The sequence below is a fragment of the Eschrichtius robustus genome, chromosome 15 (genome assembly GCF_028021215.1).
Source record: "Eschrichtius robustus isolate mEscRob2 chromosome 15, mEscRob2.pri, whole genome shotgun sequence".
Classification (NCBI taxonomy): Eukaryota; Metazoa; Chordata; class Mammalia; order Artiodactyla; family Eschrichtiidae; genus Eschrichtius; species Eschrichtius robustus.
This window is the reverse complement of record NC_090838.1, coordinates 17,846,217-17,871,481: the sequence shown is the minus strand read 5'-3', so window position 1 is coordinate 17,871,481 and position 25,265 is coordinate 17,846,217. Positions and strand designations below refer to the sequence as shown.

At 42.5% G+C, this 25,265-nt stretch overlaps 1 long non-coding RNA gene across 1 annotated transcript in view; it reads left to right on the top strand.

The window, feature by feature from the left end:
• The first annotated feature begins 9,033 nt into the window (after nucleotides 1–9,033).
• Nucleotides 9,034–25,265, top strand: part of LOC137778126 (uncharacterized) — an 80,904-nt gene continuing 64,672 nt past the window's right edge. The window contains exons 1-2 of the long non-coding RNA XR_011076742.1: nucleotides 9,034–9,357; nucleotides 10,276–10,427. This is a non-coding gene — a long non-coding RNA (uncharacterized lncRNA). The remainder of the gene's footprint in view (nucleotides 9,358–10,275; nucleotides 10,428–25,265) is intronic.

Sequence of the window (25,265 nt, the reverse complement as noted above, 5' to 3'; positions counted from 1 at the left end):
AAGGAAACTAATTATATTGAAATACAGTTATCAAAATATAAATAAAACATGTGTGGTACAGTCATATATGTGCTTCTTTATTAACTCATCAAAAAGCAAGATCTACTTATGGGTTGAATGACATATGTCTGAAATAAATAGTATTTTGAGAAATCTGCAACAATCATAACATACTAAAATATCTGATTTCTACTGTTGACAAATCATAGCATTGCTAAAACTACTGTGGTTTATTGCTCACATTCGTAATTGAGCGAAATGCTATAGTTCAGTTAGAGGTTAGTGAAAATAAAGATAGACATTTTCCCCGTCTAACTTCATTGACCCCCTGACTTCTGTCCATGGGCCTTTGGATGAGTTTCTGCTGATGAATAAATGGGTTTATTAGGAAGATAACTGAACCATTAGTGGCTTCTACTGAATCCTCTGCTTGTGGGGGTTCTTTGTCCCTCTCTGGAGACTGAAGGATTGATTTCTTGGAGTCAGGTGTCATTGAGGGCCATTTTTAAGAAATTGGGGGACCAAGAGGACAGAAATGACAAGAGAAATAACAGTACAATATGTGCATGATAAGAAGTACTGGGTTGTTGGCCTGTGCTGTGAGCAAAGGGGTGAGGACGTGTGCACGGCTGAGGAAGGAGCACATGCTTCCCAGAGGGGAAGCCTGGATGCTTAAGGGGTAAATTGACAAAAGGGAGGTGATATGGGGCCTGGCAGGGTGCAAGGCATGGAAGTTGGGGCATCTTGGCAGTTCAAGGTGGTGCCTCTCTGGGCTGCAGGGCAACTGGGAGCTCTCCCTAGCTCAGGATAAGGGACGCAGATTTGTGTTGCAGGCATATTGATTTTCAGATGCACCTGATCACGTGGTTTGAGGTCCTGTTCTTCCATGTGTTCTCCGTGAGCCAGGCTTCAGCATTATCATGTGCACTTAAAACATTTTCACCCACTGGTCATTGACTTCCTCAGCAGTTCCTCCCAGATTCTCTTAAGCAACAGATTCAGGCTTCATGAACAAACATTTGTAAACCGGTTGCTCATTTGCCATCTATTTAGTGCTGTGATAACTGAAATCATCTCTGAACAGGAAAATATTTTTATCTTTCTTAGTTGCTATTCAGAGGACCCAGGGTGGGCAATTGAACTTCTGTACTTGAGAAAGATAAGATGCTCTAGGTAATATTTAATTTTACTAAAGAAAAAAATCCCAAAATGACTTTTCCCCTTAAGTTCATAGTTTTTGTCCTTGAAAACAAAGCCCACATGATACAGGTGAATAATACCTCGAAGTCTTTGTTCTCTGGGCTGAGTCTCAGAGCTGAGTGCATTAGACAGGGGGCTAAAACTTGTAGGCAGAGGTATAGAATCCCCAGTCTCTCCCTTTTAACATGAATCCCAGGCAAGTGCCCCTCCGGAACTTAGTGGTGAGAGGTTAGATGAGAATTCCTGTTCTATATTAAAAATTATTAATGTGATCATTTATATTTTTTCTTTTGTACTAGGTCTTCAAAATTTTATACTTACAGCACATCTCAGTTCAAACTTGCCTCATTTCAAGTGTTTGTGGCCACATGTAGCGAGTAGCTACCATACTGAATAGTGCTTCTCTTCCTTTCTTTCTCTCTCTCTCTGTAATAAAATATAGTTGACATACAATATTATGTTAGTTTCAGGTGTGCTACATAATGATTTGACTTTTGCATACATTACGTAATGATTACTACAATAAGTCTAGTAACCAACTGTCTGCATACAAAATTATTGCAATATCATTGATCACATTCCTTATGTTATTACATCCCTGTGACTTATTATATAACTGGAGGTTTGTACCTCTAAGTCCCCTTTGCCTCTTTTCTCCCACCCCATCGCCCACCTCCCTTCTGGCATCCACCTGTGTGCTCTCTGGATCTATGGGTTTGCTTTCATTTTGTTTTGTTTGCCTGTTTGTTCTGTTGGGAGTTCTTCTCTGAGACTTGCTTTTCACCGTGAGCTGTGCCGCCCCTTGGCTAATCCGCCGTGGAACTCAGAGGTGTTAGAGGTTGGTGTGTTAGAGCAATTGCTGGGTACAAAGGCGCACTGGGATGCAAAGACGCGGGAAGAAGCCCAGTGGGAGGGAGAGGCACCCATGACACCAGTCATTCTATACAAAAGAGAGCGAGCTGAGGTTACCATCTCCCGGAGTGTGTGGGAGCTCTGAGACCTGGGAAGGTGCCTTCCTGAAGGCTGCCACACACAGAGCTACACAGAGCACAGGGAAGAGATTTGCTCATCAGGAGACACCATGGGCGAAGCAGCCACGCCCATGATGTCAAGACCTTGGCAAGAAGAGAAGGGAAAAAGCCACTGTCTCCAACTTTCTCTAGAAGCTCCTGGATCATTGCTACTCTTGTATTTGTTTGATAATCCTGTGGTTAATCTATTTGCTTGTATTCCACTGTGTTCCTCCAGTGGGCTAGATGCAGTTTACAAGAACAGTTGGATTATGGCAAGATGACATAAAAATGACGAAAAGTGAGGCACAGGAGATGGAAGAATAGGAAAGATGAATGGAACCAGGTGTGAGGTTGGTTCAAAATACACATCCCTTAATGTCTCACCTATTTGCTAGAGATGGGCTGTATTGATCTGAGTCTAAGCTTTTCAACAGCCAAGGCCAAGGAAAGCACAATAAGTGGCATGAGTCACAGCCCAAGAAATACCAGCCAACAGGAGTGGAGTTGGCACACACTTACACTGTGAGGCCAGGATGCGAGGACACAGGTTGAAGCACAGCGGAAGCACACCAGTGACACCAAAATTGTGTCACATCGTCGCAGTGATGTTCCTGCTGGATTCTTCCTTGAAAAGAAACTTCATCAGGCCCCAGCTGCTGACCTCAGCGGCACCTGGCACACATCAGTGTGAGATCCTCCTCCATCTCCCCGCCCACCGAGTGTTTCTCTTTTGTCTCTGTTTAGACCAGGGGCACAACTCCTTGCTGTTCTAGAGAAGCTATGCTGCAGAGCCCACTTGATGCTCTCCAGATACTCAGCTCTCAGATGGACTGGCTTAATCTGCGTCAATTTAAGGGACTTAGAGCAATGCATTTCCATGGCAGGGACTACTTTGAGTTCACCAGAGCCTGTTTCCTTCCCTCCTGGGCACATGAGTACTTTCCCCAGACTCCTTTGCAGCTGGGCATGGCTTTGACACTGAGCTTGAGCAGAAGTGATGTGTGTCACTTCTGGGCTGAAATGGTTGGGAAGTAAATGCATTCTCTCCATAATCCCTTTCCCCATCCGCTGGCTTAGAGGAGAAGGCTATAAGGAAGGACCCAGAGGAAGGTGGAGACACAGGAAGGAGGAAGTCAGGCTACTGAGGGTCTGGTGGAAGACACCAGCCAGAAAACCTTCACTGGATTGTGATATGCACAAGGAACCGACTTCTATGGTGTCAAGCCACTGAGAATTCTGGATTTGTCTGTTAGAGTAACTAGCATTATTTTAACAAATACAGTTCCCCTCGGGAAATGCTCTCTAAATAAAATTCCTCTCGGCCAAGAGGAACTGAGAGATTTGAGTGACACCAAGTTTAAGGTTACATTCCCTGACAACTGCGAAGAGTGCAAATATTCTCTGTTGCAGGGAAGTGGGTAAGTGCAAAACCTTATGTTTTAATAGTCACCCAAGGTGGGAGTCAGATAAACACACTCTTGTCAAAATTGTGTCACCTTACAAGAACTCCTGCCTGAATAGAAAGCTCTCGTGTCTCCTTTTGGAGATAACCCAGGATGCACCTGTGGGTTAGACCAAGATTCTCCTCAGAAAGTCATTTTGTGTCTGCCCTAACACATGGGAAAAATGGTAACCGAGGCCACACGGTTTCATAGAATGTAATCTGCTATAGTAATTTTAACCTGAAAAAAATTTTAAACAGCTATAACCCTCTGACTGCTGCAGCCCTTAGAAACAAAACAAAACTTGGACAGTGAACTTGGTCAAGTCCCCTTCTCACCCTAGGCTTTAGTTTCCAGGCATGACCTATGGCAACTGGATGTGATGCGCCAAAACTGCAATTTATAATCTATGTGTACGATGCCAAACAAAAACTCTCTATAGCACACACCAATAGCATGTCGATAGTAAATACAATTCTGTTCCCGTTATCCTTACAGGATGTAAGCACTAAGCACCAGCTATGGTGGCAGAACAAACATTTCCAGGTGCCACACCCATCATACAAGGTGAGATACTCATAATATTTATAGACTAGGTCCTGAGGGCCAAAACCAGGAGGGAAAGGTAGCCTCTGCTTCTCCCGGAGAAGCACTGAAGGCCTGCAGTTGTGCTTAGTGATCATGGAGGCTGGGTGGTTATGTCACCATCACGTTGGATGTTGAGGGAGGATCCAGGTTTGTGAGCCTTGCTGGTGTGCAGGGCGACTTTGCTCCTGATGGGAGCTCGCTGTTGAGTCATCTGCAGAGCTTGGTGATTTGCCCAGGAATGAGCTCATAAGTTCTCCAGATTCAGTGACCAGACTAGAGCAACAGCGTTGAAAGAGCCAAATGATGAGACAGAACTGGGCTTCACGGTGGGCCGGTGCTCCTGCAGATGTCCACCCAAGGGACACGACTACCCTTAATTTCCAACTTCACCCAGGCTGCCTGGGACCTGACTCCTTTGTCCCTAGAGCAGGTAAAGCCAAACTCTGGCTAAAGGGTGAAAAATTCACAATGAAGAACCCCAGATCTGATTTTTTTTTTTTTAACTCTCATTGGATGTCTTAAATCATCCTGGAATTGAGCTCTACTGTTTTTCCTCTTCCAGGGGAGAGTGTGAGCAGATGCTCCCCTACTGTAGAGGTTGGGTGGCTGAGAAAACTGGAGTCCTGGGGGCTGGGGGATCTATAGTCCAAAGTGCCTTTTATCCACACCCAGGCCGTGACCTGGGGGTGCTGTGAGAGGAGGGGCTTTGTCACTTCATGATTCACCGATTGTCCATCCTTCTCTGCTGGAGGACCTTGAAGGAGGCACACGTGTCCAGTTAGGAGGATGCTCTAGGAAGCCCCCAGGCAGTGCCTGTCAAACTTTCCATGTGCCTATGAAACACGTGGGCCTCATGATTCTGCAGTTCTAACCAACCTCCAGGTGAGGCTGATGGTGCCCTGAGGACCCCACTCAGGGTAGGAGGGTCCAGGGAATTGTGCCATGTGTAGAATGATGTTTGGACAAGTAGTGCTTCTGTGCAACTCCCCAGAGCCTGCCAAGGAGGCTGGAAGGATCTGTGATGAGAAGGGTCTGAGTGAGAAGAAAGTATCCTGGAGAATGGCTGTCCGGGGTCTGTGAAGAACACCCCCTCCTGGGCTTCCTTCCACTTCCCTTGACTTTGTGCTTTGCGTCTTTGCTCTTACAGATTTGGAGGGGCCTCATTATACCTTACACTGGAGCTAGGCGTTTAGACCAATCTGAGGATATGAGCAAGCTGGCAGAAGGCATCTGATTGAAAGCCTGGCTCGGAGAGGTGGAGGGATGGGGATGGGGAGGGCTGGAATACATCCTCAGCTCTTTGCTCGCTACCACGCATCTCAGGTCAAAGCCCAGCTCAGCCTTGTTCCCCCCGTTCTCCTGGGATGCTGTGGACGAGGACGCCCCCACTCTTGAAGCGGCTTGGCTTCTTGCATCCTGACATGTGCGTGTTTTGTGTTTTATAGGAAGAAATGTGTCTTGGCTGGAGGCCCACGTTTCGTTCCAGCACATCCTTTTTACCAAAAGAGCCATCCCTGGAGCTGCCAACAGTGTTTACGAGAAAGCCATCCAACAATACTTTGGATCTGGGAGCGTGGCCTGACCACAGACGTGGCCTTCCCCACCCCGAGAACCATCCATCGGAAAGCCTGGCACACGGTGGAGTGTCTTTATTTTTACTCCAAAATGTAAAAAAATGTAAAGCTGGTTTCTTTCTTTCCTTTTTTTTTTTTTTCCAGCTGGGAAAACTCCTGTCAGTGGATGCAGTGTCCTTTCCAGATTCAATATTATGCAAACTGCATATCGGCAAATGGAGTAAACAAATATGTCCATGGAGCTTCCTGATGCACAGAGAGATGGGGCCGCCCCAATACAGAGATGCAGACCTGCCGATTTGCACGGGAGCTGCTGAAACTGCCACCCCACCAGCTCTGCTACCACCTCTCTCCTTCAGAACAGAGTCTGAGAGCCTGGGATGATGGGCCACTCAGATGCCCAGCAGCAGGAGACCCCTGGAGTCACGCAGACCTAGGGTGGCTGCAGGTCGGATGGGAGCTCTCATTGGCTGCGGGGGAGACGCACCACCTGACCAGTCCTGCGCCTGCGCTAAGCCCCACCCTCTTCAGTCCCACCCGAACCCGCAAGGCTCTCACCCCCAGGCAAGGCGGAGAAGTTTACGTTTCTTTTTCTCTTCTTTGTTTTTTGAAGTTTACTTTTCAACTCTATCTCCCCTCTCCGGCAGGCCTGGGCAGGAGGCAGTACCCCATGTGGCATCTTTTTGGCATAGAGAACTTGGCCAAGTCCCTTTCCCCGCGCGGGTTTTAGTTTCCGGGCGTGCGGTGTTAACATGGCTGTGACGGACCCCGGGCTGGCTTCGGCTCTGCAGTCCTTCAGAGTGTAGGATGCTTCTGCGAAATGCTGGGTCTCAACATGCTCCCGTGGCAATAACTCAGTGAGATTAAGTACCTTTTAAATGTTCCCTTCTAAGAAGATGAGGAAACAGATTTAAGGGGATTAGACTGTTCTATTGAAAGGTGGGCAGAGAATAAGTGGAGAAGCTAGCGTTTAGACCCGGGGCTGTCTTTTCAGAAATCCTGTACTTTCTTTTTTGCAAAATGGCATCATGCTTCCCCAAACACCCCTGCAAGAAAATAAACAAACAAAACAAAGGGACAAGGAGAATCCAAAGGGTACATCTTCAAAGCGTGAAATGAAATTTTTATCCATCTCTCCTCCATGTATCACCTCCCCTGCCCTGGCTGGTTGAATGTTTTCTCCTGTAGCTTCTGTCCCCCGTCTGTGATGGGGTCGGGAAGGGAGGGGCCGGGTGGAGAAGCTGTCCATCTGCCCTTTTGGGAGAGCTGTATTGCCTGACATGCTTGTTTCTTTGGACAAGCAGAAATGGGCATGTCCTCTTGCTGGTTTGTGATGAAGCAAGAGTCGCTTCTCACCATTAACAACCTCATGGAGTTTGGTGTTGCAGAAACAGTTGCTCAGGCAGACTAGATTCAGTTGCTACCAGATATCCTTGAAGTCTCAGAATTACTGAGAACAAAGATTTGCCTCCATGCTCGCTGGGTCCCTGATAAATCGGGCATGTCTGTCCTTGTTTCAGAAGGGAGATGAGTTCTGAGGTGTCAAGAGGAAATGGCCCTGTACCCAGTTTCGTGTCCCGAACGGGGTCCCTGGTGCCTGGGAGGCCGTGTTGCTGAGCAGATGGCAGTGTCATGGGCGGTGCTTCTGGTGGAGAAAAGACGGAGGTGAAACTGCACCTCCCGCACGATGCATACCCCCTCACGTTGGCAGCTTTCGAGAGTCTTGGCCAGCTCTTCCAGGGGCGGTGCTGAGGTGAGAGGTTAGTTAGGGCACAGGAGGAACAACCCAGGCCAGAGCTTCCTGTGTTCAGCAGTTAGACACCTTTCTGTGCAGGTTGTTGATGAATTGGTTATCTGTGATCTGATTTTTAGCACCTAGCGTATATCTGATATTTCACGTAGGTTTTGATTATTGAGTTATAGAAGTTTTCAGATATTTGCTCTTTCTAGAGTTGCATCAACTCCATTCTTCCTAGTGGGAAGATGGGGAAATAAATCAACCAAAATATTCTTTGACCAATCACCGTGCCCATTCAATGTTCAGATGCCTATGCCGATCAAATCTCCCCAGAATATCGTAATACATTTTGAGGGTTATCGTCAGGCTAGCTTTTTTGCTTCCCCCCTCTCTCGCTCTCAACCTTCTAAAATATAGCATGAGGACCCTAGTAACAGAATATGTCAATGAATGTATTTAATGTGCAGCTGCCAAAATTTGTGGTCTTTTGCACCTTTTATGTGGCCTACCATGGCAGAATATGTGGTGAATGTTCTTGTGCCTCCCACTGCTATATGTTTACTCCTTGGAGATGGCTTTTCAACTCTGTTTCAATGCCTCTCCCATCCATGCAGCATGTGGCAGACAGATTCTGAGGTAATTGACCCTCCATGGTCCTGATCTCCTGTTTGTGTCCTGTATAATACCTTCCTCTTGAGTGTGTGTGGGGGGACCTGACTTGCTTCTAACCAATTGAATATAGCAAAAGTGATGGATGTCACTCCTATGATTACATTGCATTATACGAGACTTTGTCTTACTAGCAAATTCCTTCACTGTTTTGATGAAATAAGTGGCCATTTTGGGAAAGTCCACGTGGGCCTCTCTGAATGGTGGGTGACCTCTAGGAGCTGAGGGCAGCCTCCAACCATTAGCCAGCAAAATCTGGGGCCCTCAGTCCTACAGCCACAAGGAAATAAATTCTTCCAGTAACCTGAGTGAGCTTGGAGTCAGGTTCTTCCCCATTCAAGCTTCTGGATGAGAATACAGCCTGGCTAAAACCTCAACTGCAGCCTTATGAGACCCTGAACAGAGGACGCAGATAAGTCACACCCAGACTCTGACCCACAGCAATAGTCAGATAATAAATGTGTATTGTTCACAGTTGCTAAGTCTGTGATAATTTGTTATGCAGTAGTTGAAAATGGACACACAACACTCAGAAGTTCCTGGCCACCTGCATCGTAAGAGAGGTTCAGTGCTGTTCCTCTAAAATCTCCTCTATGTCATCCAAGACATGTCCTCTGTGTGCTCCTGAAAATGAAAAACTCGATGATTTCCTGGAGAGAAATATCAAATACCACTGGACTTACGTTTATAGTTGTTAACATCTGCATCTGTAGGCTAATGTCCTTCCTGAATTCCAGATCCTAATGCCTACTAATATATCTTCACTAGGTAGTTCTACGTCAATATAAAAATGTCCCAAACTCGGGCTTCCCTGGTGACGCAGTGGTTAAGAATCCGCCTGCCAATGCAGGGGACACAGGTTCGAGCCCTGGTCCCAGAAGATCCCACATGCCGAGGAGCAACTAAGCTTGTGTGCCACAACTACTGAGCCTGCGCTCTAGAGTCTGTGCGCCACAACAACTGAGCCCGCGTGCTGCAACTACTGAAGCCCGTGCGCCCTAGAGCCCGTGCTCTGCAACAAGAGAAGCCACCTCAAAGAGAAGGCCATGCACCGCAACGAAGAGTAGCCCCTGCTTGCCACAACCAGAGAAAGCCCACATGCAGCAACAAAGACCCAGTGCAGCCAAAAATAAGTAAATAAAATAAATTAAAATTAAAATTAAAAAAAGAGTCCCAAACTCAACTCCTCATCCTCCATATTTGCTTCTTCTCCATTGCTTTTTGCCTTAAGAAATGACACACTTCCCCTGTCAGCCTAGATCCTCACGTCTTCCCAGTAGTTCCCTGGGATGGCCCTTGGATCAGAAGCCCTATTTCATGTCTGGAGTGGAGAGACACTGCAAGGCTCTGTAAGCCCTGGGCCTTTGTAAATTGTCCCTTGGGCTTCTGGGGGCTAGTGTCCTTGTCCAGGGCCAAAAGGAGTCTTTCACCTGGGAGGTAAGAAGTCCCAAGCTCCAGGCCAGGATTATAAACCAGACAAATTGCAAAGGTACTGGGTCCTGGAGGCTCTCAGGGTTTTTCTCAGGTTTTCTCCAAACAGTCCTATATCCTCTGCCAAGGATATGTGACTCCCTGCCCCGCCTTTCCAGTCATTAAACCTAGGCTATTAAGGATCCAGAGAAATCATATACAGATTTCCTCCTATATTAAATGACATTAAAGTTAACATCCAAAGTTACAAAAAAGATTTATTTAGTAAGGAATGTTCTCACATCCTTACTAAGCCTTAGTGTAGATGTGACTACCCTTGACAAGTCAAAGGTTAAAATGTCCCTCTGTCTCTGCAATATTTGTCAAGATTGAGTCCTAAGAGTTGCATTTTCAAATGCCTCTAATGAAAAGGGGCTATCTGTTCAGATGAAAAGGCAGAGGTGCAGAAACAGAGACTATGCTTGTCCCTGAAGAAGTGATACAAGATGACTGAGAAATGTCATTTGAGAGAAGGGGAAGGACCAGCCCTACATTAAAAAGTTAAAGGAATAGGAGAAAAAACAAACCATGAAGGCAGTGTATAATTATAGCTGATGCATGTATCATGTTTTACAATGCAGTGCTTGGATGATTAAGCAAAGAAACATCAGGATAGGAAACCTAAGGTGGAGCCAGAAACAAGGTCATTGCTGAACTTGTATGCTGTGAGTTCTACAGTATTTGATGGACATGGATATTTGGTCCTCAGCAGCCACTACAGACTGGCAGTCAGGTGAGTACAGCTGTTTGCTCAGTTGGGGGCCTCAGTTCAGACTAGTGTTCTCTGAGAACATCTTTGCTTCTTCCCTAACCTGTTGTCAAAGGAGAAACTAAAGCCATTTTAAACTATTTATTTATAAAAATGTCTTACATTTTACATACAATTTATTCTTGAGTATATTATATATTTCGTGGACATTTGAGATTTATTTTTCCATTATATTCTCTAACTGTCAAATGCTGGCATAGAAAGTAGTCATTAATTTCTAAATAATTGTTTTCTAAAATGTGTAATAACTTCTCATCTACACAGTCATCTAATCCTCAAACAGTAATAATTGCACCTTCTTATTTCTTGTGGCTAAAGATTTTTTCTTTTCTTTTACCTGATTACACTGTCTAGAAGAGCCCTGAAATATAGAAATATAATGCCATTCATATATGTAATGTAAAATGTTCTAGTAGCTACGGTAAAAGAAAGTAAAAAGAAACATGAAATTAATTCAATAATATATTACTATTTAACCCCATATACCCAGAATAAAATTTCAACCTAAATCAATATAAAAATTAAAAATTAGGTATTTTACACTCTTTTTAAAAAAAATACTAAGTGTTCAAAATCTGGTACAGCGCACCTCAATTCAGATGAGCCCTATTTCAAGTGCTCAGTAGCCACATGTGGCTAGTGGCTGTCATTTTGGACAGTACAGGTCTAGAACTTCTAGAATACTATAAACAATGACCATGATTGCAAGTAGCCTTGTCTTATTATTTTCTGTTAAGTGGGAACATCACTTACTTTTAGCTAGCTATTACTGCCATTTGGCTTGGGACAATTTTTGTTTTTTATCATATCAAGGAGCAATCTTCCATTCCTAGTTTATAAAATGTTTTTGTTGTGGTGGTTAGTGTTATAAATTAGAAATGCTATTGAAGTCACCTCCTCATCTTTTAAGAAGATTTTTTTTTCTCCTTTGACTTAGCGATATGATGTTTAAAAATTTCCCCTAATATTTATCTGTCTCTGCATTCCTGAAATAATCTTTACTTAGTTATGGAACACACCTCTTTTCACTTGGCAGGATTTGGTTTGCTTTTATTTCATTTCACCAGGTCACGTTTCATTTCACAAAGTGAGATTTCCCCTTGAAAATAGTATGACTAATAATACTAGGCAGGCATAGGCAGGCTCTGGACTGAGTGAGGGAAGGGCTGCTTTTTCTCCTGAGGGCCAGGAAGCTGAGCGTGTGGGGCAGGATGTCAGGTCAGGGTGTGTGGCTGAGTCTGGAGCCTCCTGGACTCAGTCACCTGGGCCCAGTGCAAGTGCCATAGGGAAAATGGCTGAGTGCATGAAGAAAGCGCCGTGTAAAGGAATGGCAGCATTGGGAGCTGAGACACTGAATGATGTGGAACCACCGTATGCAGGCATAATACAGGGAGTGAGCCGTGCCCTCCTCCTTCTCTGTATCCTGAGAAGGCCTATGGGACTAGCCTGGGTGGTGTATGCCTCAAGCACCCCAATGCTTGTGACAATGGCCCAGGAGCATGGACCACCTGGTGCTGGTGTCTGGACCATTGATAAGCTCTGATCCACGGACAAGGATGACCCCTGTTTCTGAGTCACGTGCTTTCAACGAATACCGTGTGTGTGGTCCAAGAATCATAGTAGCAGTAGGCTTGGCCCTCTGGTGGACTGGTCAGATTTTCTAGCATTTTTTTCTGTAAAACTAGTAACCAGGACTGACTATTTGCACAGAGTAGGTGTCCTTATGATTCTTGGAATTTTCATGAAAGTAGTGCCCAGAGAGAAGGAAAAGAGATGTTTTTATAATGGTGGAATGAATACTTAGTAATTATTCAAACTTGAATATTAAATGTGCCTGTATTAGTTTGCTAGGGCTGCGACAACGAGTTCCACAGACTCGGTGGATTAAGCAACAGAAATTCATTTTATCACATTTCTGGAGATTTAGAAGTCCCAGATCAAGGTGTTGGCAGAGTTGGTTTCTTCTGAGGCCTCTCTCCTTGGCTTGTAGATAGCGACTTCCTTGTTGTGTCCTCACATGGTCTTTCCTCTGTGTGTGTTTGTGTCCAAATTTCCCCATCTTATACTTATCAGGACACCAGTCATATTGGATCAGGGCCCACACCTGCAACCTTATTTTAACTTAATTACCTCTTTAAAGACCCTATCTCCGAATACAGTCACATTCTGAGGTATTGGGTGTTAGGACTTCAACATATGAATTTTGTGGGGGACACCCCGGTTCATAACAATGACCATATTTTTTATCACCAAGTTGAGAACAATAAAAAAACATCACTTATCGAAGGTTTTTGCTTCCGTAGTCAAATGAAATCAGACTGTAGTTTTTCTTTTTGAGTGAATTCTCTTTTGCCAAATTTTAGATCAGGGTTAACAAACTTCTTAAAATAGTTGAGAAACTTTTCATCTTTTTTCTATGTTCTGTACCAGTTTATACAGGCCCACAAGGCCTGTTCTGAAACCCTTGAGACCAGATATGTTTCAGAATGCAGAACCTTTGGCTTTTTAGAAAGGTAATACACGACGTATCACATATATCGGGTTGGTCAAAAAGTTCGGTTGGGTTTTTCCGTAAGATGTTACAGAAAAGCCGAACGAACTTTTTGGCCAAACCAATTTTACATATCTCACCTAGTGGGAAGTGGGGCAGCAGGGCATAATAAACATGTTACTATTTCATACCATGACATGAAAATAATAATAATATATATGCATGAATTCAGATCAAATTTAATGTTAAATGAGTTTCAGTCAGGTTTTGTCTTCAAAGGTTTTATAAAATAAACTACAGAGCATTTGGAATTTTAGGAAGGGGTTGTGGGTCTGGGTACCATTAATATTATCTTTCCCCTGAGAACATGAAAGTTTCACCTGAGTACAGCTTGCTTTATATGTACGTGTGTAATACATATATAGTCTATATGTATATAGTCTGTTGAACTCTTTAAGGTTTGCCTATAATTATTGAACTACTTAGGCTGTTTGTTTAATGAATCAATTTTGGTGATTTATAGATTTTCTAGAAACTCTTTTCCTAGTGATTTTCAAATATACTAGCAGGGCTGACATAGTACTCATTTACCTTTTAAAAAAGTAAACTTCATACTTACGGTTAAATCACATTTTTATTCCTAAACGTTTTCCCCTTAATTGCACCCACTATATATTTTTCTGTTTCTTTAAAGTCAACAGTTAGAATTACTTTTCCATTTCTGTAGATTTCTTTCTAAAAAACATAATTTGTAATAGTATCTCTATTACATTCTTATAAAAACTTTTCTCATATTATTATGTTCTCTTTCTGACATCTTGAGGTAGATGCTTAGTTTCTCTATTTTATTCCTTTTTGAAGCAATAAAATTGAGGCTCAGAATTTTCTCTGAGTGCTGCTTCAGTCTCATTCCATAGTTTGATATGTGGCTGAGGAATTGCAGGCTTGATTAACTCAGAGGCCAGTGGCTCCACCCTTTCCTGACCCCATCTCTCCCTCAAAACTGCCATCTTCAAAACTTGCCACTATTGATTTCCCTTTTCTTTCCTGTTTGTTCATCCTTTTACTTTGTAACTCTTTTCATTGGCTTTTTCTTTCTTTTTTTAAACAAAATCTCATTTTCTCCTACTACAAACCTAAAGAAGACAAAGCCTTCCCTTGAACCTGCCCTCTCTCCTTTTGCAGCTGAAATGTCAGGAGATGTGAGTACAGTGATTGGTTTAGCTGTTCCCGAAGGGGGGACACTTTAGGGGATGACAAGGTCTAATGAGTGACAGTGGCCACAGCGGTTGAAGTGGAGACAAGTCTGTGAGATGAAGAAATGAAACAACCAAGGGGCCCGGAAGGAACGGGTATAATGTACCATATGATCATTAGAAGCAGTGGGTGTTTTCCTTTTGGTTTGGCTTTTAGGAAAGCATGGTTTGTCTTAATTCTGCGATCTTATTTGTCTATTTTCTCTTGTTTATGCCTCCTTTTTGGAAGGGTGGTGGTGATTTTTTGCCATTTTCTTGCTTCTTCCATGCGGTCTGTTTTCTGATTTCTTTTTTGGTAATTTCTGTGGGATATAAAGCCTTTTACATTCTATTAATGGTTACGTTAAATAAACAGTATTTTATCTTATATGTCACTTATTATCCGTGCCAAGTATATCTATTAACTCTCTGTTGTCTAAGAGGAAGAGAGATGCTTATTTTTACCTCTACCATCCACTCTTCTGTTTCCCCTGCACCGGACCCTCTGTCCCCACTCTGGGCTTGTGTTGATAAATGGGTACTCTGTTAAATTGTTAGATTGATTGTTAAACTGATTATTTTTTTTACATTATGTATATTCTACCGGAAGGATTATCTATGACATTTGCATTCTGGTTTGTAACAATTATATAGAATTAGTTTTTAGTGTAAATTCTCTTAGTGCTTCCATTTGAAAGGTAGGAGGGAAAGGGCTGGGGAGACAAGCATTAGATGATACTCTGGGTGAGAGAACCGGCTCCCGCCTGGGGTTAAGCTTGTTGGGTGCCTCACTGGAGACACCGAAAAGGAGATTTCTTTTTTCTTTCCTCTCATGTCCCATCCTTGGCCACATCACTTATTCTGTCTGCAATGATAGTGGACCAGCCCGTAGGACCGGAGACCAAAAATGACACCAATATCAGACAGCTTTCCCGGATTTTAGCCACGACCTATCTTCCCTGAGAGGCGGCGCCCCGTGGAAGTTCTCTGGCTTTCTTGCCCCGGGCTTTCTTCCTGCCCATTTTTGTTGTTGTTCTATAAAAGCCATAATACCCTTCCAAGGTAGCTTTGATCTTAGATATTCAGCCCATGAGTATAGTGTGTCAAGGGTCAAACATTCTCCTAGGAGCATTTGGGTATTTTTCTGGGTTTTTCAATATATTTGTGTTTTTTTTTCTGCTTTCCTTTGGGTTGATATATGTTTTGAGAAATTTCCCAGAAACAATCTGCTGATGTCCTGGGAGGTTGGCATTGCTCTGGGTGGGGATTTGAGGGGTGTGGACCTCTGGTCACACCACGGAAGCGATGGTGAGCACTCCTGCATCTTCTCCATCCTGGTGGTAGCCCTGCCGGTTGCAGTACTCGTTGGGTGCATAGCAAACGTCTGGATGTACCAGCTACTGAAGACATTCAGATGCTTGCCTGGGATGCCACTTGGGCCTCCATCTGAGTGTGACTGTGTTAATGAACGCCCTTCATTCAGGCTTATAGGCTTCTTGGGGGTAAGGCAGCACTTTATTCTCTCCAAAGAAAGGACTTGAGCCACAGGACATAAACTTGAGTTCAGATTTGGCTTGCTACATGTTAGAGTTGTTTTCAAGGGTTTAAGGAAACCTATAGGCTTGGACCCACTGGGATTGATTTACTAGCTTGGGGTCCTTTGTTTTTTACTCCTTTTTAAAGAGAGTGTGTGTGTGTGTGTATGTGTATGTTTCTTTTTCATGAACTCACGCATGCTATTTAACTTTAGAGTTGGCGGTTATATCTTAGAGCGATGCACCTTTAGGTGTGGTCCATAGATGATCATCATCAGCACCACTGGGGAGCTTGTTTGACACACATATTCTCAAGCGCCATGATTCAGAAACTGAGGGTGGGACCCAGCAATCTGTATCTTAACAAGCCCTCCAGGGGATTCTGGTGCACATTAAAGAATGAGAACCACTGTCTTATTAGAGATAATCCACTCTACCCTTCTCAGCCTGCACTTGAGGTACTAAGACTCCTCCACAGGGAAAGTGATTTACCCAAGATGACATGTAGGGTCAGTGGCAGACCAGGGATTAGAACCCAGGTGTTACACACGAAAACAGCTGACATCACATCTGGAATATAGGAGGTATTCAGTAAATTAACTTCCCTTCCTCTTGCTTCTGCCCCTGTCTGAGAGCAGCAGGACATAATCAGCTAGCGATGCGCTGCTGTCTCTCAATGCTCATCTCTCTTTCTCCCCTCAATTCGAACAACCCAGAGAAAGGTCCCAGCACGTGCTGTTAACTCACTGTGCATCCGAGAGCTGCCGCCTTGCCCCTGTGCCCATTGTGATGATGAAGAAGTGAAGGGTTGGCCTGCCTCCCTCAGATCCTTTCCAGCTCTGACTTTCTAAGGCTTCACAGCAGGCTCTGACACACACGTTTCCCTGGTTGGCTATCAGCGGCCATCTGGCAATTAGCAGTCTCTGAGGCAGCTAATCCTACTCTGAGCTGGATTAAAGCTGAAGTTTAAAACATGGAGATAGGCAGGTGATTTATGTTTGAGTCTTTAGGTCCTGCTGTCCCTGGCAGCCTGGTGATGGAGGACAGGGAAGCTGATTTCCTCCCTTATCTATCTCAGGATCAGCTTCCAGAGGGACATCCTGAGCTGGGAGCTGAGCTGGGCTGCAGGAGGTGCTGGGTGAGCTCCAGGAGCCCAGCTCCAGCCAACAGGGCACGGCCATGCTGGCCAGAGGAGACTGGAGAGAGCCAAGTTCTGTGCCCAGCGCTGCATCACTAAAGCAGGTGCGATGGGGGACCTGGGGGATAAAGGCCAGATTGTTTTGAACCACGGCTCCCGGGTGCCATCCGGGGCCCTGGGGTGGCAGCCGACAAGCCCTCTGGCTCCTCTGGAGGGCCCTCTCATTAGGCACCGTGGTCAGAAACCAAACCCGTGTGTTCTTTCACAGCCTGAGGAGATAATTAACCTACCTCTACAGAGGGAGTTGATTACATTCCTAGCATGATCAGAATGAGAAGTCTGGACTTGGAAACGCTGGTGGTGGTGGGACGTATTTGTAATGGTTGGCTGAGGAGCCATTTGTTCAGACATTGGCCGAGTGATCAGACAAATGCCTCTTTTCCTAATTGTTGATAAAAATCAGCTATTATGGCAGAGCCAGGGACTCACCCCTGAGACAACCCATTACTTAAGGTGAGCATGCCTCTGAATAAGTTAGGACCATCTCAAAACATTTCACATAACTTGAGTTTAAAAACAAGTTGTGCCTGTTGTGAATTCTGTATAGAGCTGGGCACAGGGGAGCGTGATTTACTGCCTGCGTTTCATGGCTGGCTTGCTACTACTGTCAGGAACCGCCTTTCACAAATATTTACTCAGGGTAGATATCTTATTGAGCACCTACTATGTGCAGCTCTGTGCTAGGTGCTGAGGGGCTGGAGCAGACAGGTCCTCTATCCTTGAGGAGTTTACTGCTTATCCTATGAGAAAAGTTTTATCAAATATCCTTGAACCCTGACTTGTGCGGTTTATTCTTTAAGGGTCATTGGTGTTCCTTTGATGGAGTTGACCGGAAAGTAATAAGCTTCTTGAGAGCTCCCCTGTACCAAGCATCAGCCCACTCAATTCTCACACCATTTTGTAAAGAAACTGCTATTATCATTCCTGTTTTATATACAGTAAAGCTGTGGCACGGGGAGCTTAAGTACCTCCACCACGATGGTGAGAGGCAGACCCAAGAGGTGCACCCAGGTTTGTGGATTTGCAGAGCCCATGCTCTTAATGCTGAGGCTGCAGAGAGATTGGTTTGCAAAGGCTGCACCTCCATCCTCGATTTCACCTCTGCCACACCTGCCCTATGTAAACACCCCCTACACACACTGGCTTCTTGCAGTTACTGGAGCCCACTGAGTGGCTTCCTGCCTTCGAGGTTTTATCCCCGCTTCATGAGCTCTTGTCATCCCTGCATAGCTTTCTGCTTCTCCTTATTCAGGTCTCTGATTAAATATCCATTCCTTACAGAGGTCTCCTTTGGCCCTCTGGTCTCAAATCACCCTCCCCGCCTTCCTTCTTGAATCTTTTCGTCTATTTTGTTTTCATAGCATTTACTATTATCTGAAATTAAGTTATTTGTATATTTGTTTACTTGTTTATGGTCTGATGCTCTTACCAGATGATAAGATGATAAGGAATTCTTGGATCTTGTAGTTCTTGAAGCAGTTTCCTATTGAGTTTTCCAATAGTTTGGTGAGATAGGCAGTTTAGGTGCTTTCATTCCCAGTTATTCCCCAAGGATGCTGAAGTTCAGATATTGGAATTGGTTTGTTCAAGGTCACACCACATCTGTGGCAGAAGTAGAATTATGCCATGGATGGGCCTTCTGATGACTGGTTCAGTGCTCTTTTCCCTGCACCAAGAAGGATCCATTCCAAGTGACAAGCAATAACCAATCTCATTATTTTAGGGCCCTGGAAAGCATAAAGTCACTGAATTAACCAATGACACTGAATTAAAGTTTCTCATGTGTTCTTTCACCCACGCCCCTCCTCCAACGTGTCATGTCAAGTGGAACAAAATAAGATAGCCCCAGTTGATAAGAAATTTGATCTGGAGATTTGAGATAGAGCAACTGATGAAAAAAGAAATTATAGACTATTTTATTAGTTTGCATGTCTATCTTAGTCCACAAAGTTTCAATTTGGCTACAAAAATACCTAATAACATAGATGCATAAATAAGAAATTAGAGCAAAAGAAGAGAGCAAAACTAGTTGGAAACATTAAATGATCAAAAAAAGAGACCCTAAAATGCAGAGTTAAAAGACTTATCACCATGAACTACACACTGTTTAAGTTCTAAGTTTTCTAGCAGGTATTGTCAAAAGGAAAAACTTGGTTGGTTACATAATTCAGAATGTTTTTGCATAAAATCAAAAAAAATTACTTAGGAGAAAAACAGCCATTCCATTTTCTAAACTGGAGGTTAATTTCTCTTGAAAGAAAAGCATCTAGTACAGTATTTCTCAACTTTTCTAAACCTGTGACCTTTTTGATAGTGATAAAAAAAAACCTCTCCTTTCCATTGAGAATTACTGATGCACAGAAAATGGATGCTATGTTCTCCATAGTGCCATCAACTAGGACAATTTTGTTGATCTTTACTTTCTATAGATTGCAGTAGAAATAGATACTGCTTTCTTTTCCAAGTCAAAACTTAGGCCATCTGATCCCCCAGAGATCTGAGTCACCCCATCTATAGACCACAGCATCACTCCTCATTTGGAACTATCACAATAATAATTGATTTAGGCAAGAGTCATCAACAGATGCTGAAACTGTTGGGTGAAAGTTTGATGAGGAACAGGATATTTACTTAATCTCAAAGTATCTCCGCTTATGAATTACAAAGGGAAAAGTAGTAGTTTTACAAGGGACTCCACTTTAGCGAAGTGATCAAAGTTATTATCACCATTTATGGGACAAATGAACATATGCCTCCTGATACCAAGACATATCACCTCTGCGGCATTTCTGTCAAAAATGTGTAATCTGAATATAATCACGAGGAAATACCAGACAAAACCAAGTTACTTTACAAAATAACTAGCTTGTTCTCTTCAACAAGTGAAGGTCAGAAAAAACAAAGAGACGGAGGTACTGTTCCAGATTAAGGGAGACCAAAGAGACAAGACAGCTGAATGTGTGATCCTGGACTGCATCCTGGACTAAAATTTTCTTTCAATTTCTCTTCCTTTTTTAGTTATCTCATTTTTTAAAACTGTAAGGTTGTTGTTGGGACAAGTGGCCAAATATGAATAAGATCTACAGATTAGATCATATTAAATATTATTTTCCTGATTTTGATTATGTTCTCCTAGTTATGTAAAAGAGTACCCCCAAATAATACACACTGAAGTTTCAGGGGTGAATGGGTATCATAAATCAGCAACTTATTCTCAAATGATCAAATACATGTGTATATTTAATTATATGTGTAATTTGAATGTATGTAATTTATATAATATAATAATTCATATATATATGAGAAAGTGATAAAAATTTAACAGTTGTAGAAAATCTGGAAGAAGGGTATCTGGAGTTCTTTTTATTATTCTTACAAGTTTTCTGTACATCTGAAATGATTTCAGAATAAATACTGACAACCTCCCAAAGACTGACAGATCCGATTCGCTGGTTTTAAGGGCTCCTTGGCTCACAGGCTGCCAGTCCACCTGTAGGTGGGAGGAGGACCTGTTGACTCGAGAGTAAACTTCAATCACATGTTGGGCTGCATTTTCACAGACAATATTTGCCGTTTCCAGGACACTTTTTTTTTTAATTAATTAATTTATTTATTTATTTTTGGCTCCGTTGGGTCTTTGTTGCTGTGCGCAGGCTTTCTGTAGTTGTGGTGAGTGGGGGCTGCTCTTCATTGCAGTGCGTGAGCTTCCCATTGCCGTGGCTTCTCTTTTTTCAGAGCACAGGCTCTAGGCACGTGGGCTTCAGTAGTTGCGGCACACGGGCTCAGTAGTTGTGGCTCACGTGCTCTAGAGCGCAGGCTCAGTAGTTGTGGCGCTCCGGCTTAGTTGCTCCGTGCGTGTGGGATCTTCCTGGACCAGGGCTCGAACCTGTGTCACCTGCATTGGCAGGCAGATTCTTAACCACTGCACCACCAGGGAAGTCCTCCAGGACACTTTCTTTTTAATTGACTTATTTTGTAGACTCATTCTATGTCACTAGTAAGGTCCTGTCTCCAGATTTTACTGTGAGAGAATTCCTTGTTAGCATAGAGAAACAAATGGCATTTGAAGAAGGATTTAAGGATTCACCTTAAAATATCCTACTTAATTATTAGCATCTTCCACTGCCTCCATATTACTGTTATTTATGTCTCACTGGGAGGGTTTCCACAAGCATCCTTCTGTTGCCTTTCATCACCTCTTTTTGATATATTTTCTTTTCCTCTGCTTTTTTCTTCCAGTTTTTGTATTTTATTTTATGCCGACAGTTTTATGAGGAATGGTTTTAATAGGTACATGTTGTAAAACGGAAATATTTTACTGGGATATTACATAAAATACACAGGAGAAACTAGGGTATAAATTATATTTTTTATCATAAGATTTTACTGCAAATAAGTTCGCATATACAATCTTTTATTTATGATAAGAGCAGATTCTTTTTACTTATAGCTGCTTTTGAATTTAGTGCTTCAGTAAGGAAGCTTTTGTGTAGTTACATAAAAGAAGGTTCTATTTTGACGAGAAATGAATCTCTTATTTGGGGAATGTTAATTGTCTTGTTGACTTATAGAGGGAGGGAAAAGTGGAGGTGGTGATTGCTTTGGGATGGGGTTAAATGTCAGTCTCTCATGGGAAGAAAAGACAATGCTGTTCCCTTAAACTTATTGCAAAGGGGTGTGTGTTGTTAGCCCTCAATGGGTCCTCAATGCCAGGGTAGCCCCACCTGCCCTCAGCCTACCTCCACCCAACCTACCTTAATCATTAGTCATTTGTAGGCAAAGGGCAAGAGCAGTGAGGTCTATTCTGGCTATTTCTGGGCCCTGCATTTGATCAGGAATACAAGACTAAGGGAACTGTGTAGGCTGTCTCTGTTTCTTGCTGACTTGCAATTTCTATCTTACTGAAATAGAAAATTAACTGAAATGTAGTCTTGCCCCCTGAGAGGAGGTGTTCCTATTTTGGCAGGCCATGAAAGATGTCCTATTGGAAACTGAAACTCAACCAACAAGACACTTGCATTCAATGGCCTACGCACACACGTTTATCAAGTCCTCTTTACAGGCTTATATTTTCTCAAAGCATCCCCTCCTTTGGATTTCCCATTTCAGTTAATGGCACCATCATTTTTCCTATTTCTTGGGTGAAATTAAACAACAGCACATTTTGAAATGTGAAAATTCAGGGAAGGATTTTTAAGAGAACCAACAGGTAGATGTATTTGTGTTTTAATTGCCTCTTTTTCTTTCTTCTTTGTCAAATCACATTTTGTTTCTTCCACTCTCATTTTCCTTCTCTTTCTCCTTTCTCTTGCCTCTCTCTCCTACTCTTTCAATACATTCTTTGCATATAGTGGAGAGTTGACTTAAAGATCCATCTCTGGGATTCACTTCTATGAAATGGTGCTGGCAAGTTCTGGTTTTGTTTACTTTTCAGACAGAATTAAGGTTTTGTGCAAGTCTTCCTTATGTATGGCAGCTCAGCACAAAAGGCAACTGGCATTTCTTCTCCTTTGTACATATCCATTTTTCTGGCCTGCTGATATGCATACAGTTTTCTCCAGAAATGTTCAGTAGGTAACCAGTTAAGACCTCTGGTTTCTGCATTCTAGTCAGTTGATACCTTTATGTTTTTGGGAGCTCTGATGGTAGAATAGCACTGAGCTAGGCTTTCATGAACAAAATTCTTGGTAAGCAATTTAAGAATGCTATGAAAGGGGAAAATCAATTTTAAAATTTCCAGAATTCTATTTCTCTAGTAAATTGACCTTTGCCATTGTCAGTTTCACAAGTCTTTGTCAAAGATGCACACATAGTTTTGATTGAGTTGTAATCAGTGTGTAGATCCATTTTTTATATTCTGCCTTTATTCTAACTGTTGTAAACGCTTATCCAGCTTGCCACGTAATTTTATTTTTATAACAATTATTGAGCATCTTTTATGTGTCAGCTACTATGTATTTTTTTTCCCACATCTTTATTGGAGTATAAATGCATTACAATGTTGTGTTAGTTTCTGCTGTATAACAAAGTGAATCAGCTATATATATACATACATCCCCATAAATCCTTCCTCTTGAGCCTCCCTCCCACAATCCCTATCCCACTCCTCTAGGTCGTCACAAAGCATCGAGCTGATCTCCTTGTGCAATGCAGCTGCTTCCCACTAGCCATCCATTTTACATTTCATAGCGTATATATGCCAATGCTACTCTCTCACTTCATCCCAGTTTCCCCTTCCCCAGCCGTGCCCTCACATCCGTTCTCTAGGTCTGTGTCTTTACTCTTGCCCTGCCACTAGGTTCACCGGTACCGCTTTTAAAATTCCATATATATGCATTAGCATATGGTATTTGCTTTTTTCTTTCTGACTTACTTCACTCTGACAGATTCTAGGTCCATCCACCTCACTACAAATAACTCAATTTTGTTCCTTTTTATGGCTGAGTAATATTCCATTGTATATATGTGCCACATCTTCTTTATCCATTCATCTGTTGTTGGACATTTAGGTGGCTTCCATGTCCTGGCTACTGTAAGTAGTTCTGCGATGAACATTGTGGTACATGTATATCTTTTTGAATTATGGCTTTCTCTGGGTATATGCCCAGTAGTGGGATTGCTGGGTCATACGATAGTTCTATTTTTAGTTTTTTAAGGAACCTCCATACTGTTCTCCATAGTGGCTGTATCAATTTACATTCCCACCAACAGTGCAAGAGGGTTCCCTTTTCTCCACACCCTCTCCAGCATTTATTGTTTCTAGATTTTTTTGATGATGGCCATTCTGACCGGTGTGAGGTGATACCTCATTGTGGTTTTGATTTGCATTTCTCTAATAATTAGTGATGTTGAGCATCTTTTCATGTATTTGTTGGCCATCTGTATGTCTTCTTTGGAGAAATGCTTATTTAGGTCTTCTGCCCATTTTTGTATTGGGTTGTTTGTTTGTTTTTGTGATATTGATTTGCATGAGCTGCTTGTGTATTTTGGAGATTAATCCTTTGTCAGTTGCTTTGTTTGCAAATATTTTCTCCCATTCTGAGGGCTGTCTTTTTGTCTTGTTTATGGTTTCCTTTGCTGTGCAAAAGCTTTGAAGTTTCATTAGGTCCCACTTGTTTATTTTTGTTTTTATTTCCGTTTCTCTAGGAGGTGGGTCAAAAAGGATCTTGCTGTGATTTATGTCATAGAGTGTTCTGCCTATGTTTTCCTCTAAGAGTTTTATAGTGTCTGGCTTTACATTTAGGTCTTTAATCCATTTTGAGTTTACTTTTGTGTATGGTATTAGAGTGTGTTCTAATTTCATTCTTTTACTAGTATTTGTCCATTTTCCCCAGCACCACTTATTGAAGAGGCTTTCTTTTCTCCATTGTATATTCTTGCCTCCTTTGTCAAAGATAAGGTGACTTATGTGTGTGGGTTTATCTCTGGGCTTTCTATCCTGTTCCATTGATCTATATTTCTGTTTCTGTGCCAGTACCATACTGCCTTGATTACTGTAGCTTTGTAGTATAGTCGGAAGTCAGGGAGCATGATTCCTCCAGCTCTGTTTTTCTTTCTTAAGATTGCTTTGGCTATTCAGGGTCTTTTGTGTTTCCATACAAAATGTGAAATTTATTGTTCTATTTCTGTGAAAAATGCCATTGATAATTTGATAGGGATTGCATTGAACCTGTAGATTGCTTTAGGTAGTATAGTCATTTTCACAATATTGAGTCTTCCAATCCAGGATCATAGTATAACTCTCCATCTGTTTATGTTATCTTTGATTTCTTTCATCAGTGTTTTATAGTTTTCTGAATACAGGTCTTCTGCCTCCTTAGGTAGGTTTATTCCTAGGTATTTTATTCTTTTTGTTGTGATGGTAAATGGGATTGTTTCCTTAATTTCTCTTTCTGATCTTTCATTGTTAGTGTACAGGAATGCAAGAGATTTCTGTGCATTAATTTTGTATCCTGCAACCTTACGAAATTCATTGATTAGTTCTAGTAGTTTTCTGGTGGCATCTTTAGGATTTTCTATGTATAGTATCATGTCATTGGCAAACAGTGACAGTTTTACTACTTCTTTTCCATTTTGTATTCCTTTTATTTCTTTTTCTTCTCTGACTGCTGTGGCTAGGACTTCCAATACTATGTTGAATAATAGTGGCGAGAGTGGACATCCTTGTCTTGTTCCTGATCTTAGAGGAAATGCTTTCAGTTTTTCACCATTGAGAATGATGTTTGCTGTGGGTTTGTCGTATATAGCTTTTATTATGTTGAGGTAGGTTCCCTCTATGCCCACTTTCTGGAGAGTTTTTTATCATACATAAATGGGTGTTGAATTTTGTCAAAAGCTTTTTCT